The sequence below is a fragment of the Malaya genurostris genome, chromosome 3 (genome assembly GCF_030247185.1).
Source record: "Malaya genurostris strain Urasoe2022 chromosome 3, Malgen_1.1, whole genome shotgun sequence".
In the NCBI taxonomy this organism is placed as follows: Eukaryota; Metazoa; Arthropoda; class Insecta; order Diptera; family Culicidae; genus Malaya; species Malaya genurostris.
Genome location: NC_080572.1, coordinates 274,469,577 through 274,485,672, shown reverse-complemented (window position 1 = coordinate 274,485,672; position 16,096 = coordinate 274,469,577). Strand labels below are relative to the sequence as shown.

Sequence of the window (16,096 nt, the reverse complement as noted above, 5' to 3'; positions counted from 1 at the left end):
TGCCACAGGATGTCGAAGCATTATTGTAAAACGCATTATAGGAGTGAAGGAATAATTGTTCCATTGGAATTTACTCTTGCATTTTTGTATCGCCTTATGAAATTTAATGATACTATTTTAAAATTTTCCATGATGAATCGTCAAAGGTTACTGAACAAAACACCAGAAGTGACTTTGACAGTTGGATGACAGTTATCTCTATAAACGGTGTGATAGCACAAAACAGTCTTTAGTTTTTGGCATACATACTTGCAATATCAAATTTTCTATGGTTACTATTTTAATAAAATAAATCGGTGAGTGCAACCCAAACTTGGTGTTTTTTACAATTTTTTTCTCTGCATATAAAATATCTAAATAAAATGGATCAACAAGCTCTCTTTCCATCCGGACGTTTTATATGATGGACGCATTTCTAATTGGTGAACGTAAAAGAAATAGCATTTGGTGTATAACATCCTTAAAAGCTCGCTCCATTCGGTAACCTCTTACGATCGGTTGGTTTTCCACGCGATCGACACACACACAAACGAACAAACGAGGGCTTCCACGGATGTGGTTGTGCCGAGCGTCTTAAGTAGTAAGAATCTTAGCCACGGGCGCCACGAAGGGAGGCTTTCGAGCGCTGAGCCACCGATCACAACACTGGGCGACGGGACCTGTTTGGACGAGTCGCGCCGAAGTTGCGATTCAGTTGAGCTCAAGATCTTGCTGTGGTTAAACCTTTTTTTTCCGACCGCGTCCGACCGATTTGCTGCAGTGAATTTCACACACTTGTGCCGTGTGAGTGGTGAGACGACTGCGACTTAGACTGCGGGGTCGAATTCGGTGGACTGAACACACTGTTCAGAAGCGGGTGCGGGTGGCAGCACTGGTAGTGCGCCACTAGTGGAAAAGTGAGTATGGAAGCAGTGAATATTTTTGGAAGAGGAGAAGAAAAATGATCGCTGATCCCGCAGCGCCTGGTTGCAAGTGGTTAGCGTTGTTGTTTTTTTTTGCTTCAGCTTCTTGACTTTGGCGTTTTGTGGATGATGATTATAAAAAGTTGTCAGAAAATTTGACTTGGTAAATAAATTTTATGCGACTGGGCGAGAACTGCTACTCTAGTTTGTGGGAAAAATGAACTGTACAAACAAGACGAATTCATCGGTCGTTGTAGAAAGGAGTGCAACTCACCTGCCTGCAGTCACTCTCGCTGCTCTATTCGGTTTGCCATCTGAAATCCAACAGTGGAATGTCGTGATCTGTGCGCGATCTGGCAAAAGTCGTACATACGTGCAATTTAGGTTATCCGCAAGTAGTACCTGTTACGAGGCTAATTAGGTATTTTTTTTTACTCGAAGAAAATGAGTGAGGAGAAAATGTGACTCCCTTTCCTTACGTTCACTAGATATCAAAGAGCGCAGTCAGTCCATTGGCGCGGCTTTGCCGCTGATCGAAGCAACCACCGAAGAGTGCGAAATCGATTGGGCATTACATCATCAATATTTTTACTGCCCCCTTGCATGCGCCACGAGAGGATCAAGTAGGCGCTGAAGGAGTCAGAGTGTGCTAGTGGTTGGAAATTGAATGAACTGAAGAGTGTTGAATGTTTGGTCAAACAATATGGAAAGAGCTTCCTAAAGTGGAATCTCCACTCTGTCCACGTAACCCCATCGCGATGGTCCATCGGACTCCCCCTGCAAAACAAAACCATCAAAACTTCCGCCTGTTTTGGGTTTGATTAGCTGCTGTTTTTTTTTTCGGTGATTTGAGATCGTCATCATCATCATCATCATTTGAACTAGCGATTCTCTGCGATTAATCACCCACTGTTGAGTGCAATCGTCTCCTGAAAGAAGAAGAGGAAAAAATACCCATTTGAATGAAATTTATTAATAACTGTCTTTTGTCGATTTCGAATCCCGCACCAAGGTGAAAGCTTAGTAGGCACTGGAAGAGCGACCGATCGACCAATCGATTCGCAGGGACTTGAAACCTGTTTCGGTCGAAAATCGAAATTTCTTGTTCAACCTGTTGTTGTTTGGTGAGATTTTTTTTGTGCTTCGCCCCGTCTGTTATGCACGGCAAAACCGAGCGATTGGTTTTGGGCGGGGACCGTGGACTACTTGAAATTTTTGCATCACACCTTCGGAGAGATTTTTTGATCCGCTGAATCTGACTAGCTTTTGCACGAGCGAATTCGAGTTTAATTGAATTGCCGCGTCTGGTTGTTGATGATATTTTATCGAGTCATTTTGGAACAATAGAAATGCTCTACACAAACTCTCTCTCGAGAAGTACTGATGAGTACTGATAGACTGGCGTCTTGTGAGTAATTTATGACCGCTTAAAATGTTTATGCGTTCAAGGAGTTCATCTCAAGGTAATAAGGGGGAGTATGAATAGTTTTAATAAGTTCAGTCGTTTCTTTTGAACGGCTTTCTCCAGTTTTGAGTTTTATTCATCAAAAATGTGAGTGTCAACTTCGATATTTAAAGTATCACGGACTAGAACTAATTTCGTAGCTATTCGAAACTGAAAATGAAAGTACTAAAGACTGTCACAGAAATTATGGACGCACTTTGATTTCACTGTAAATAATTCACAAGTGTTAGATATTCAAATTTTATTCGATATACTGATAATATAAGACTACAACAACAGAATATTATTCTCAACATATGCTACTTAGCCATTGTAGACTAGCTGGCCCACCTTCTTTCGAACGTTCCTCGTTAAATTCCGTACAGACTTCTTGGCGACAAGTTTCGACACTTTTTTCCAATCTTTTTCGAACTGTTGAATGGTTTCGGCTGCCGAGACATGTTTCCTAAGATGTGCCTTCGTTAATGACCACAATTCCTCAATTGGTCGAAGTTGTGGGCAAGTTGGTCGATTCGTGTCTTTTGGGGCGAAAGTCACATTTTTGGTTGTATACCATTCTACCGTTGATTTCGAGTAGTGGCAAGAAGCAAGATCTGGTCAGAAGACAACAGGATCCTTGTGGCTTCGAATCATGGGTAGAAGTCGTTTTTGTGAGCGTTCCTTGATGTATGTTTCGCTGTTCATTAAAGCAGTGGTGATGAAGGGTTTCGAAACCTTACCGCAGCTACAAATTGCTTGCCAGACCATAGCTTTCTTATCAAATTTTTCTACTTCAATCGATGTCTCGGACTGGTTTAACACTTGCCCTTCTCGCACCGTATAATATTGTGGTCCCGGCAAGGATTTGTAATCGAGTTTCACGTAGGTTTCGTCGTCCATCACTATGCAGTTCAAATTTCCAGCAAGAATCGTATTGTATAGCTTTAGAACCCTCGGCTTGATCGATGCTTCTTGATTCGTAATACGTTTTGGTTGTTTCTGCTTCTTATAGGTTCGAAGATTCAAACGTTCTTTAGCACGAAGAACATTTGACTTCGAAGTGCCCACTTTTTTGGCCACATCCCGAACTGAAACCTCCTTCTTTTGCTCGAACGCCTTCAGTATACGTTTATCCAACTGAGGGTTAGCAGGACCTTTTTTTCGACCCGTTTTCGGTTTAACCTCACCGAACTTCCTGATTTCATTTCGCATGGCTTTTTCACTTACTCCTTCCATTTTTGCTATCTTTCTCAGTGATAGTACGCGTTCTGTGCACCATTTGTACACAATTTTTCGACGTTGTTCTGCTGAAAGTCCAGATTCTGAACCATTGCGAAATGGCAGCGGTTTTTGGTTGCGTCCATACTTTCTGGGACAGTCTTTACATTCAAAACTTTCAGTGAAACATAACTTTTCATCGGTAATTGCTCGAATCAACAGTAATCATTCAACGTTTGAATTGGTGAAAAGACAATTTTTTTCTGTTAACATAGAAACCAATGTTACTTAATCGAAAATGTTTTTAAAAGCCATCGCTGGACCCGCCCAAAAGCAATATTTGCATTTGATGGACTCAACCGTTACATACTTTTGTCCACTAATTTTGCAACCTTTTGCAGATTGCATAAAATTGACGCGAATCAACGTTTATATGTTTCGGTTTTACGTACACTCAACAATATTGTCAATTTTGCCGATTCAATTTGTGTGTGATGGGTTTGATCTTCATTTTTATTTCTTGGGAGAGAAGTCATCCCGCGAAGCTTTGACGAAAGCGCGATTAGAAAACCAATAGGCCCATAAATGATAGCGTTGTAATCCACAATTACGGTCAAACCATTTAGTTCCTAACCATTTTCGGTGTCTCTACAAAGGATCAAGCAAAGAGTTAATTGGATTACCTCATATACATAAATTTGAATCATATTAGTATGTTGGTATTCATTAGTTAATCTAAACGCTGTTTTTATCAAGCGATTTGCTATTATAAATTACATTAAATAAAACACATTTATTTTGTACATGACCTTATAACTATTTCAGGTTTGTTTGTATCAGTTCATCACTTTTATTCTTATAATATATCTGGCTATTGGTTGAACTCATGGAAGAGAAAGCAGTCCAACATAAAATAACATTTAAATTGGAACTCCAACGGACTTAATGAAATGATAAAGAAGTTTCATGTATGTAAGGTCACGACAAGCAAGAATGTCGAGAACTGGGACATTGGATGGTCTACCTTGGGTACGCAAAGAATTTATTAGTTGAGATCTGACATCACGATACTCCACGCATGTCCAAACGACATGATCAATATCGTGATAACCTTCGCCACAAGCATTATGATTAGTCTCGGAAAGTCCAATTCGAAGGAGATGTGCATCTAACGTGTAGTGATTGGACATGAGTCTGGACATCACACGAATGAAGTCCCAACTCACATCCCATGCCTTTGTCGATATTTTAGAAATAATTGAGTGCATCCTCCGACCCAGATCATCTTTATTCCAAGAAGCTTGTCAGCTGGCAAGTGTTCTTTGGCGAGACGCACTATAGAATTCGTTGAAAGCAATCGGTTCGTCATAAGTTTCACCCTCAATATCACCAAGTTTGGCTAAACTATCGGCTCTTTCATTGCCTGGAATGGAGCAATGAGCCGGGACCCAAACTATTGTGATTTGATAATTTTTTTCAATGTGACGTTCAGGCACTGTTTTATTTTGCCCAAGAAAAACAGTTTATTTTTGCCAGCAGCGTTTGAGCGAATGGCTTCAATCATTAATTGAAATTTATAACATCGAATTTCAATCAGAATAAGTGTTGTCACCAATACATACAACGTCCAACTTCGTGGGTACCACGACTCGGGGCGGAACGTTAGCGATGTAGAGAAGGGCACACAAGCAAGTGGCAGATTTACTTTGTGTGCCGTTCGCCAAACGAGGAGCAACCGATTTGTTTTGAATTTAGCTCGTGGAAATAATTGTCAACTGTGTTGAAAGTTGGAGAAATGGTAATCTTCGGTTCTTTTCATGTGTATTTTGAAAGTTATCTGCCCCTTGTCGACAGCAGTCCCACGCTGGGCCGTACTCAGGATTTGGTTTCGGGAGGGGCCCAGAATGAAAAAAATAATGTTACTGAAGATTGCTTCAGTAGATAATTTCCGGTGCGCCATTTACCGGCATTTTTAACAGACACCTTAAACTTTTACACTGGAACTATCATTATTGGGTATTAAAATAAAATTTGTGACTATGACCGAGAGAGGGGTATTGTATTACATTTCTTAACGTTTACTGTCATGCCATTTCAACCCACATGTTTAGGACCTTCTGAATGTCCATTTCTAGAGCACAAAAATCCACAAGACTTGTGATGCATTTTGAGAAATAGCATGAAAAACATCATTTCCAAATAGGTGGCTCGTTCGCTCACAATCTATCAAAAGCAACAACGCACCAACAATCCAGAGAGCTGGTCGGCACTGTATAGTCGCAATAAAAAGGATTTCTTGCGTTGGTATGAAACAGTGGACGAAACATGGATCTATCTTTTTTCTCCGGAGTTGTTTCAACATTTAGACAGGGAAAACGCAACAGGTAGCTGCAACAAGTATGGCGTCAGTTTTTAGATGCTCGAGGTATAATTACGTTGACTATCTTGAAAAGGAAGTACCAACAAAAGTTTTTAGTTGTTAATGCGTTAGGAGTTATGAATGCGTTTGAAGTATGGAATCGTAAAAAACGGCCTCATATGAAGCAGAAAAAATCATCTTTAACAAAGACAATGCACCGCGCCACAAGTCAATGAAAATAATGGCCAAATTGAACGTATTGGGCACCGATCTGTTTCTTCACCCACCATATTCTCAATAACCTAGCCCCCAGCGACTACTTGTCATTCGATGATCTGAGAGACTGAAGCCTATTGTACAAATCATTCTATAAGTATTATATAAAAAATTTAGATAATAAATAAAGAAATTTTGCTCAAGAAATGTTGTTTTCCTAGTTAGTTCCTGAACTTTTTGGACGATGTGGAAGCAACTTTCTATACGGCAGTATCGAACCGCACAGCGTACAAGTCGATTCGACCCTGAATTTGGTTTTCTGTGAATAATTTTCTCAAATGCGAACAATTAAAAAGCAGAAATCATATGAAAACCGTGAACTTATGTATACGAATCCGTCATATCAATTAGAGGAATGACAATGGTTTGAAAAACAGGGAGAATTACACATTGTTCGTGGATGAGTTGTAGATGTTCAAAACCTAACCACTGTCTATATGGTTTTACTTCTATGTTTTGAATTTGTACCTCCATATAGAAAACAAAGACGCAATCCTACGTCAAAAGATTTTGAGCGATTTCATTTATGTGAAGATAAAGAATGGAAAGAAGAGATGTGACAAGGACGATTTTAGCAAACAGAAATCTTTTACTAACTTAACTTTCGCAAGAGGAGTGGAACTTAAGCATCTTATCAATGCAAATCACTCGAGTCACTGGTATGCCGGAAAGTACCGATAAAGGTCTTTTACCACTTACTATCCGAACCGACAAACGAATAGTAGTCAGAAGTTGTTATTTTCTACTTGCGGCTGCATTCTCGTACACAGCGGTGAGTGCAGCGCTACTGAATACCGCTTACAACCTAGGCTAAACAGCCAGCACGCTGTGTTTCTTGGGGCATAAGCAATAGTTCGAACAAACCTTTCATTCTGATGTTCAACTAGCTGTATAGAGATTGAGAAAAATATCCATACAGTAAAGAACTCAATGTGTATAAGAATGCTGTCGCAAGTAGAAACTGACAACTTCTGGTAACTTTTCTTTTACCGGTTCGTATAGTAAATGGTAAAAGACCTTTTTTGGTGCTTTCCGGCATATCAGAGACTCGAGTGATTTGCATGAATGAGATGCTTAAACTCGACCCCTTTGGTTGAAGGTAAAAGTTAAGTCACTGAAAGATTTCTGCTTCCTCAAATGACCATTGTCACGCTTCAGCTTTTTGTTGTATATCTTCACATCCTTGCTCTACCTTGAGTACTAACATTTTATAATTCTGATTTTATTTATTATTCTCAGTTACAATAAAACTATTTTTATTGTTATAAATGATACTAATATTACTATTATTTTTCGTTAAAAATTTCAGGTGGGTAATTACCCACCTTTGGAATTTTCGGGTGGGTAGTACTACCCACCGTACCCACCTCTTTCACCGGCCCTGGATGACTTAAGGTTTGGGAATAGATGACAGTTCGAGGAGGCCAAATCAGGTGATCAAGGTGGATGGGCAAGTAATTAGACCACTAAATCGTCAATTTTAACTATGGTAGCGATGCTCATGTGCTTCATGTAAAGCCCTTTCACAGCGATTTCGGTATTTTTTTTCAATAATTTATGCTGCTACTTCTTAGGGTCAAGTACTTTTTATATTCATGCTTCGCAACAATTGCTCTATTATAGAGCTTTTTGTTGAAATATATTTAGCTAACTTTGTGCTTATTCATTTTTGAAATGTTTCAGTTATCTTCAAATGTACTACATTCAAGTAAATTTTTTTATGCAGAAGATACGTACCGCATAAAAAAGCCGCAAAACTTCGAAAATTTGTATAAAAAAAAGGTAAAACTACGGAAAATAATTGTTGTCACCAGATGACAATATTTTTTTGTTTCGATTATATATGTTTTAACGTTAAGGACATTCGCCTCTTCGGCCCAGAAAAATTTTCTGACCCAATGTGCGGGATTGAAAATCGAATCAAGGTGGGTTGCTTGAAAGGCACCGACTTCACGCTATACCCGGCCCCTGTGTCGAATGTTTTAGAAACGCATATAATGTCGAGATTTGGTGCAATTTAAAAAAAATGAAAATAGAAAACTTTCTAAAACCCAGAGAGTACAAGGATAAATTTTTTAATATTGCCATTTAATTCTGTTATAAGTTCCAGAGAGTATTTTTCGAGACAACGTCAAATCTAAGTTTTTGAAAATCGGTCGCGCCATCTATGAGAAAAGTTAGAACACATACTCATATCATTTTTTTTGCACATTTTACCTTATAACTCCGAAACCGAAAGTCGGATCGAAATAATATTCTGAAATTTTGTATGGGACCACAAGACTGACTATCAATTGAATCTAAGAAGCCCTCCGGGCCTCGGTTCAAAAGTCGGTTTGCACAGTGATTGCATAACCTTTCTATATGAGAAAGGAAAAAATTAAAAACCTGTTTTAATCTACCTTGTGGTGTAATAAAGCCTTTCTCATTACCATTTCATTTTCCGGGAGACTGTCGAAATTGGAGTAAGTTTTTAGGGTCATTAAATATCCAGGCCTGCAGTTTCGAATAGTATTACAATTTGTTTCGAAAACTTCGTACTTTTTTGTGTCGTCAACTCTATGAAGGTTAGACATTTGTATATTTCATTATCTTGTCTTTACCTTATCACCGTATTCAACTAAAATCGCATACCGGTAACAGACACAGGCCTGTGTCGCGATTCTATTTTCTTCAGAACGATTGCCGATGCACTCGCTTGTGTTTTCAAGATCGAGCTTCGGTGTTGGTTTTCGTTTTCTTTATAGCATGTACGAAATCAAACACCACACACAGCGTGCTTTGTTCGTAGAGACGGTGTTGTGTGTTTCTTCTTCCATACCACCGCATGTACGTACCTGTGCGCTGCACAAAACGGTTTGAAATTTTGAACACTCATAACCTTGTAATTCCGAAACCGGGAGTCAGATCCGGATGAAATTCAGGAGTTATGTATGGAATCATAAGACCAGAAGCAATCGCTGAGCAAAGTTCAGTTCGTTCCTCTTCAGAGTTTGTGGCCCCAGGAAGCCAGGGACTGGTATATATCGATTGGAACTGATTTGAGCCTCCAGCAACCTCATTTTGCGTGCTGCTCTGCTCTGTATAATTACTTGAAATGTTCAACACTCTTCACCCTGTAATTCCGGAAACGGAGGTCGAACCCAGATGAAATTCAGAAGTTTTTTCTAGGACCATAAGATTATAGATTTGAATCTAAGTTTTAATAAATCGGTCACACTTACTCTGAGAAAAGTGATTACTAATTTTAAATTGGAATTTTTAAACTAATCACCCTGTAATTCCGGATCCGGAAGTCGGATCAAGATAAAATTCACGAAATTATCTATGGGATTTTAAAACCTTTCACTTGAATCTAATTTTGTGAAAATCGGTTCAGCAATCTCTGAGAAATGTTGGTGCACATATTTTCTTTTTTTGTGCACATATTACCTCATAATTCCGGAGCCGGAAATCGAATCCAAACAATATTCAGGAATATGGTATGGGACGACAAGACCATTTGAATCTAAATTTACGGAAATCGTTTGAGCCATCTTCGAAGAAAGTTAGTGCAAAAAACGTTATTTACACACACGAACTGAGTCGAATGGTACACCACAAAAAGCCGTTTTTTACAGTAATTGCATAACCTTTCTATATGAGAAAAGCAAACACGCATAAAAGAGAGAGTGTGGTTTTTCAATGTTTTTGCTGTTATTTATAATTTTGATGTTTTTGCTACTGTTGCTATTTTTATCACGTTTGGCTGTTATAAATATTTTTGCTATTATTTGATGTATTTCAATTTATCCAGTTTTGTACTTTTGATACTTTCGTTGTATTTTTGCCACTTTTCATGATATTGTTTCTGGTTCATAATTTTTTGATTCATTATTGCGGAATTTGCATCTGCAGATACAGATTTTCTGCCAAACAAGAAACTTTTTCCGGAACTGGAAATTTTTCAGTTTAGGGTGTTCTAAGGCATTTGCCCAATTAAACCAGGTGTTGTTTATGCATTTGCATCGAAATGATCCTGCAAATACTCGATTGTAAGGTAAATATGCTAACAGTCATCCAAATAAGTCGATTATTTTGCGGATTATGCAGCCTACAGTCAATGGATTGGATCGGTGCCAACATTTTCACTTCGACTCTAAGAAACAGTATCTCAGCTTTGGCCCTTCGCAAAACAAGGCTAGAGTCAACATTGTGAACTGTAAATTGTCCTTTTTTAATACGTAAATTACGTAATCGCTGGGCTGTTATCTTTCAATACTTGATAACAACCTGTTCCATATTGCATATATAATCGATCAACTTTTATGACCAAGCCCATATTTATATTTTGGGACTATTCGTTTCGTAGAATTTTCTGATAGAAACTTACTCTAAAGTAAGATATCAGAATTTAAAGTTTATATTGAAATTAGGGCTTCAAAATGCTGAATCAATCCGTCCCGGTTAGTACTTACTGTTCCACATGTAATAAAAAAATTACACAAACAGTAATTGTAATTAGTCCGTTTCACACCTGCTGTTATAATTCCTACAAATTGTACTCTCCTTCAATCATCGCGTAAAAACCGTGCCACTCGGACTGGACCTGATGTGCTGTACCCTACTTTTTTTTCGTTGTTGTAATGAGCAGATCGTTCGATTGGAAAATAATTGTTCATCAAATTGTTCCTCAAGTGCCACTCTGTGCCCTTTGCTTTGCCATCAAAATATTTACTCTCGTGCTGTCGGTAGGTTCCATCACAGCCTGCTGTGTGGTACGGTACGGCTGCGGTTACGCCATCGATCGATCATTTCTGAGGGCACTGAGGGGTCCAACACAGAAACGGGGCTGTAAGGTGACGGCAGTTTCCCTTTAAAAGGGAAATATATATATTAATAACAGAAAAGGAATCGACGGCAGTTTCGTCGTCGTCGTCGTCGTCGTACATCGGAGCCCATCCAGCTGTTGTTCGATCACACACTGTTTCCAGCGCCAGCCACAATCCGGTTTCGGTGGCTGTCGGCAACACGGCTGGTGGCTACACACAGAGAGTGGGGGTTGAAGGTAGTCAAGTGCAAAAATGTACCTCTTTTTTTTTTCATTACACTCGACTGTTGCTCGACCCGTTGAAGTTTCGTACCGACACAAGCAAGTGTAGAGAATTTTTATCATGATGATGACAGAAGATGATCGTGTGTTGGACGAAGCGCACCTCTGAATGTAAGTAGAATCAATCGCCGAGTGATGTGCCAACTGGTTGTTGAGCCATTCCGAAGATGAGCACAGGATTCTTCTTCACTGAGGTAATCGCTAATTTAATTTGCAGGTGCCACAGACGGACTGGTTCTCATTTTTTTTTTATTTTATTGTACAATTTGTTAGAGGGGAACATCATAAAACAGGTTGATCACATGGGAGGTCTTAAATAAGCAGAAATTTACCTGCGAACCTGTCTAAATGGCTGACCGTGTTTTTTTTTTGTTTTGTCTCATTTCCTTAATGAATAACTCAAAATAGATCAGGAAATTATTGCGTAAAAAGCTGGCTTTAGCTTGAATTGTGTTGAACGGCTTAATTACGCAAGGCGATTTGACGGAACTCATTGCCCATGGCTGCGGTCCGCGATTAGATATATTTTTGGAGTGATTCATTATTGTTTTTTTTTGTTTTGACCAATTCACTGAAGGTCGACACAGAATTTGATGGTAGAACGGAATTTGATTCAATGCTTGAAGCCAGGGTGTATTTTAATTGTTCAAAAGGTAATGTGCTACCATTGGTTTCTGTGATGAGGTGCGATCTGTGATGAGGTGCGATCACGATCGAAAATGTAACTGAATCCAAAATGTTTTGTGTTGTTAAAAATATATATTCATACCAATTATTTGTTTACATTGATCTTGTACAACTTTGGCACATGATCTAGCTTTAAAATTTGTATTACGTAATATCAAACAGAATATTGGACGGAGAAAACAGGTTAAGAAAATGACATGTGAATGCCACTACGTAATGAAGGCCACGAAAATGTTACCGCAGAGACGGGACTCGAACCCGTAGCTAGCTCCTAACCGAAGAAATGGTATTGCCAATCAAACTACCCTGCATATGAAAACACATGAAAAGAAAGCCCAATTGACTAGAAGAACCAAGCATGCTTCGCTTTACTTGGCCACCACAGATTCTGTCACGACACCATTGGATTTGCATGTATGATCGGTATGGCAAATAAAGTATTTTTCACCAATCTAGAGATTTCTTTTACTCAAGATTAATTTTTGAAAATGGCATGTGTGCTTTTACAAAAATTTTGTCTAAGAAAAAGTTGTAGACAATCAGTTGAACACTTAAAAAAAGATATACACTGGAAAAATTGCTTCTGATTATTCAAAAATCAAATAAAATTAATTTTTCCAAATTTCTAATTATTCCATCGTAAGATTTTTTTCATTTCATACCACGCAAAAAGTGTATGTCGCAAAAGGAATATGACGATGGTACTGTAGAATGGAAAAAATATTGATCAGCAAACAAAAATGTTTCAGGGTACGCAAAAATATCATTGCTTCATTCCAATAACATAAAAAAAGATTGAAGCGAAATTCTTTTCAACCACTAATCTGCGAAAAATAAAGCTTAAAGTTTAGGTGCTACAAACCGGAAATCACATCACAATTTCTAAGAAACGACCAGACCGATCTTCGCAAATTCAGATTTAAATGAAAAGTATTATGTTTTCATAAGTTTATGTAGAGTTTTATTGAGCTCTGGCTTTGGGTTCAGGGAATACAGGGTAGTGTGTATGAAATTGCAACCTGTCAATCTGTCTATAAAATACTGTTTTTGACCTTTGTTCGAAATTTTATTCCATCATGTAGAGCAAAAATGCAGAAAATGAAGGATTGCTATTCACTTAGGTCAACACCGTTAAAAATTGAAAAGGTTATGCTAACAGCAAACTTTTTTGTTCCTATTCAATATTCTAAGAAAAGTTTTTTGAGGAATCCCTTAGTAATATTAATGAAAACATGAGTTATATGAGAAAGGCACCATAACATCAGTAGGTGGACTGAAACAGGTTTTTAAGAATAAAATGATTTCTTTCAAACTAATTTACCAGGTAATTTTTGTACTACTTTTATTTCGATTTAAAAATCGTCTTCAAGATCTTGTCATTTTACACAGGCTTCATTTCTCTGCGTGTACGTTGTGTTCTGGAGTAACAATTGCTATCAGAGCTAATAAAAGTCATTTTCATTGACTCAATGACGAGAAATTACTGTCACTCTCAGCTTCACTTGCAAACTACGAGAACGAAATCCATGTACAGTCAATGACATAAGCGGAACAGTAGTTTCAATGTTGAGTTCTTTATTTCATTTGCCCTTTCAGTAATTTGTGGTTTTCAGCAAAAACCCCAAAGTATGCAGTGTCGGTATTCAACCGAAGCTTAGAGAATCGAAAGTGACAGAAAAAGGTTTCACAATGACTTTTACCTGTTGGTGCTCGAATTTGTAGTAGTTTTGCTTTCCAAAGAGGTTCTGGGATGCAATTACTTCGATTTGGCGTATTTTAGTCACTCTTTATAGCCAAGTGTCACAGATTTTCAATACATCGATGAAAAATGAGAATTTAAATTCTGCTAATGCACCCTGTAGACGTTAATGAGGTTTCGTCTTGTCGTAGAGGAAAGAGTGACGTTGGCAATTATACTCGCTCATTTTGTCGATGCGAAACGAAAATACTTTGTCTCTCTTCTTTTGTTCTGGTTCTGGTATCTGTCATTTACGAATGAGATAGTAAAGTATTGAAAATGAGGCTGTTGGAATAGTTTCTTTCATTGAGAATGCGTGATAATTTTAACCTCTGATTGCTATCATCAATTAACACACTCTGCAAAATAGATGAGTTCACCGCACGCGTATAGCTCTTGGCTTTTTTCTTGCTACCTAGAGTTCCTTTGATTGAAGGCTTCTGTCTTTTTCTGAATCACTAACAGTCTTTTTAAAGACTAACAATTAGTTAGCCTTTCTCCAGACTATACAAAGAGTGATATTCTAATATAATCAGTCTTTTTCAAGATTAAGAAATTTATCAGCCTTATTAAAGGCTAGCTATTCAAAGAACTATTCTTCGAACTAATCAGTCTTTATCCAGACTTTTTCAAACTAGGAGTCTAATCGAAGACTAATTTAGCCTAGTTAATTTGATTTCAAATTTCATACATTTCAAAAATGCCTGCGTCCAACCGGAAAGGCAACAAGCCTAAGGCTAAAAATAACCGTACTGAGCTTCCTACTTTTCTCCCGGAAGTAAAAGTCTCATTTCAAATCGGACGAAGAGGAGATTGTCGAGTCTTGGTTGATGGATTGGAAGATTACGAACGTCTTATTCGATATTTGTCCGAGAAACTTCATAAATTTGATTCATATGATATAAAATCAGACAGACCCTTCAAGGCTGTCTTAGAAGGCTTATCAAATGATCAAAATACTGATGAAATTAAAAATGAACTAAAAGAATTGCTTGGTTTTGCCCCTTCCCAAGTAATACTTATGAAAAAAAGAGCGAATTGTACTTCTAAACCACGCTCTGGAATTTCCCATGAACTTTACTTAATACACTTCAATCGAAGTGATGTACACAATTTGAAAACTTCAGAAAAAGTACGTTTCATTTCCCACATTGAAATTCATTGGGAACATTATAAACGGCATAATCGTATTGCAAACTTAACGCAATGTCGTCGTTGCCAAGGCTTCGGTCATGGAACCAAAAATTGTCATATGGAGCGATGGTATTTGATTTGTGGTAAATCGCATTCGAAAGACGTTTGTCCAATGAATAAAACCACTGATAAATTTTCATGTTCAAATTGCGATGAAAATCATAAATCCAATTATTTGAAATGTTCTGTCTGGGAAAATTTTTTAAACGCTCGTTCGCTTAGACAACAAGTCAAATCAACGACCTTAAATTCACAGAACATACCTGAAAATCAAAAAAACCGTTACAAATGCCACGCCTAATTCTTCTAAAGCACTGATTTCTTCGAATTTAAAACAAAAAACAGCAGGCACGTACCCAGAGGGGGGCCCAAGGGGCCCTGGCCCCTCCCGAAATCATAGTAAAGAAATTTCCATTTTGGGATTTTTAACCATCTCTGGAATCTTGACCATCAACTAACAAGATCTGCTAATTAGAAGGTTTTACCAACCAGTTTCAAATAACCCGCCTCTTTTCGCAATCGCATTTTTTTCGAAGCTTAAAAGTCGGTTTTCACAGTGATTACAATCAATGTAAAAATCAAAGGAAATAGTCATGGTTGACCAGAAAGTGCCATGAGGATTAGTACTAAGCAAACATTCTTTGAAGAAAACTTGGAGTCTAAAACTATGAGTTTTAGTAAGATTCTGCGAATTAAAAAGATGCCCTGCCGCTGGACACCGCACTTGAATACTCAGGATTAAAAAGATGAACGCGAGCACACTTCGGAAACATTTTTGCCTATGCTGATGATGATGGTGTCGATTGGTTACTGTTGAGGAAGTCTGGATCCATTATTATACGCCAGAGAACAGAATGATTAACAGACAACAAACTGAAATCGGCACGAGTGCTCCGAGACGGCCTATGAAGGCTAATTGGGCGGAATGGTTATGAAGTATGTTCTTTGGGTTTGATTCGGTACACTTTTCGTGGACTACCACGAAAACAAGAAAAACACATTCGACAGCAAATATAATTGTGCAGTATTGGAGCAATTGAAAATCGATTTTTCGAGACAATGTACAGATACACGAGAGCATAATGTGAGCTTCATTTTGAAGTTCTGACCGTTACTGCAAATCGTCCTATTCATATCTGAGAAAATTATTTGAGTTCCATGTGGGACCGCTACTAAGAAGATTTTT

The 16,096-nt window shown here is 38.1% G+C and overlaps 1 protein-coding gene across 4 annotated transcripts in view; it reads left to right on the top strand.

Moving 5' to 3' along the window:
• Positions 1-683: 683 nt before the first annotated feature.
• LOC131439395 (uncharacterized) overlaps positions 684-16,096 on the top strand; it is a 106,568-nt gene continuing 91,155 nt past the window's right edge. For 2 of the 4 annotated variants that reach the window (XR_009231114.1, XM_058610341.1), the window contains exon 1: positions 684-896. The gene's annotated coding sequence lies outside the window, so the exon portion shown is untranslated. Of the gene's footprint in view, positions 897-11,309; positions 11,486-16,096 lie in introns of those variants that run through there. The other 2 variants (XM_058610342.1, XM_058610343.1) reach the window with 2 other exon arrangements.